The sequence below is a fragment of the Dromiciops gliroides genome, chromosome 2 (assembly GCF_019393635.1).
Source record: "Dromiciops gliroides isolate mDroGli1 chromosome 2, mDroGli1.pri, whole genome shotgun sequence".
In the NCBI taxonomy this organism is placed as follows: domain Eukaryota; kingdom Metazoa; phylum Chordata; class Mammalia; order Microbiotheria; family Microbiotheriidae; genus Dromiciops; species Dromiciops gliroides.
This window is the reverse complement of record NC_057862.1, coordinates 629,944,641-629,946,739: the sequence shown is the minus strand read 5'-3', so window position 1 is coordinate 629,946,739 and position 2,099 is coordinate 629,944,641. Positions and strand designations below refer to the sequence as shown.

Here is a 2,099-nt window from a genome sequence, read left to right as displayed (position 1 = left end):
TTGTCAATGAGGAAATTGGCGTGGTGGGGGTACTTAGGTATTCCTCTTTAAAAAATTACACCCTCTTGCACACAAATCCAATTAGAATAAAATACCATTTGATTTAGACACTAGAGAAAGTATATCAAAAGAGAAAGTCAAGGATTTCTCTTAAGAGGAGATGGTTAGAGACATTCTCTGAGATATCTATCTCAGTGAACAGGAAAAAGGCAAAAACTTTTATAGATGCCAGATGGGGTGATCACCACCTGACAATGAAAAGTTTTCTTTGGAGGTGGAGAAAGGCTTGAATTTGGTGCTCATCTGGTCTTCTGAATTTAAATCTGCCCCTGGTGCTAATCAGGCAGCAGCCATGCCTAATGGCCTTATCCACCTTTCTTCTCATTCAGTTTAACTGGACAGTTTAACCTTTAATAGTTCCAAATTCCTTGATATGTCCCAGGCCCATAACATTTTGAATGATGGACTCAATTACTATGAATCAAGGTGAGGGGAAATGACTATAACAAAAGAAAAGATGAGCAAGAACACAGAAGATGCTACCCATGAGTTGGAAAGCCAATTCATATTATATGTACCTTCATAATAGGTTTCAACCATAAGAAGGGCAATACAGTCTTTAAGTGTCAATCTGAAAGATAAATTGACCATTGAATTACATGCAGATGGATGTCATGGAATTATTCACAGAGACCATGCCCCATTAGCCACTTAGGTGGTTCACATGCCCTGCATTATTGAATCCTTGAAAACCATAGATTAAAAAAAAAAAAAAAACTTTTACAAAACAGCAGATATCTCCCAGATGCTTGTGTACATTTTGGATGGGGAACTTTGACTACATCTAGAACTAGTTGATACTACTGATCCAAAAGCAAGTAAGAAAAATAAGGACAGGAGAGGAAATTCATCTGGGACCATTGTATGCTGCTAAAGAATATCAGAAAGATAAAGTTCTATAAGACAGCCAGGAAGAAGTTACTACTAGCATTTAGCTGATGAGTTGAATACAATAGACCTGGGATAAACCTGGTAAATTTTCTAAGAGGGCATTTGCAGTTTACATGAGGAGAAAATAAAGACTCATAGAAGGAAGTTTTTTTGCCCAAGATCATAAAGTACCAGCTCTCAAATTGAACTTATGCCCTGTAATTAAAATACATAATTCTTTCACTGAAGTGCTTCTTATTTTTAATTTGCTATTTTTAAATATAGTAAGTTAACATTGAATTTTTTAATCTGTTTTAAATATAATAATTTAAGATGGATGTGGGAAAGAAGTGAAGAGCCTTTTCAGTACAAATGTGGAAGCTGTCAGTGCCCCTTGGGACATGATTGGGGAAGATGAAACAAAGGAAGCAGACAACCAGGTTTCCCTAGCAGGCTTAGAATGAGTGGTCATAAGGAAGATGATGTCTCCTCATAACATGATGAACTTAGGAGATATTTAATGACATTAGCAGCAGTAGTGAAGAGGAAGATAAGAAAGATCCTCATGAGAATGAAGATATAAAATTCATGCACACTGAGACAACTTTGTTGATATAATGAAAGGTAAACTCCAAGACACATAAGCAAAAGCAAAACCACAGGAAGACCTCATCATCCAAGTAGAAAATCTGGTACTCAAGACTCATCTTAAGGCTGTACTGGATGAGTTCAAACAGCAGGAAGAATGAGAGAAGCAAGATTTCATTTCCTTGTAGAAACAGCTAGAATCACTCCTAGACAAATAAGAGGTCCCTGCCTGCAAATTCATAACACCTTGGAGGAACTAAGGACTAACAAATACTGAGCTCAAATCCCCTGAATCTTGGGACAATGTACCCTCCGTGCTGGAAGCAGTGCCCTACTTTAACAAACAGTTTAAAGTCAAGAAATAGGCTAGGAAAATGAGGAAACAGAAAAAAAATGCTAACCCTAGAAAGTTTCTATGGTGACAAGGAAGATCAAAATATACCCCCAGAAGAAGATAACAAAAGTAAACTCCTACATCCAAAGCTTCCAAGAAAAATATGAGTTATTTTCCAGCAATAGAAGTGCTCAAACAGGATTTTGAACATAAAGAGTGGTAGAGGGAAAAAATGGAAAGAGAAAGG

At 36.8% G+C, this 2,099-nt stretch overlaps 2 pseudogenes; both read left to right on the top strand.

Annotated features, from left to right (window-relative positions):
- The first annotated feature begins 517 nt into the window (after positions 1-517).
- On the top strand, positions 518-999 carry LOC122739434 (annotated as a pseudogene).
- Positions 1,000-1,141: 142 nt separating this feature from the next.
- On the top strand, positions 1,142-1,736 carry LOC122739433 (annotated as a pseudogene).
- The last annotated feature ends 363 nt before the right edge of the window (positions 1,737-2,099 follow it).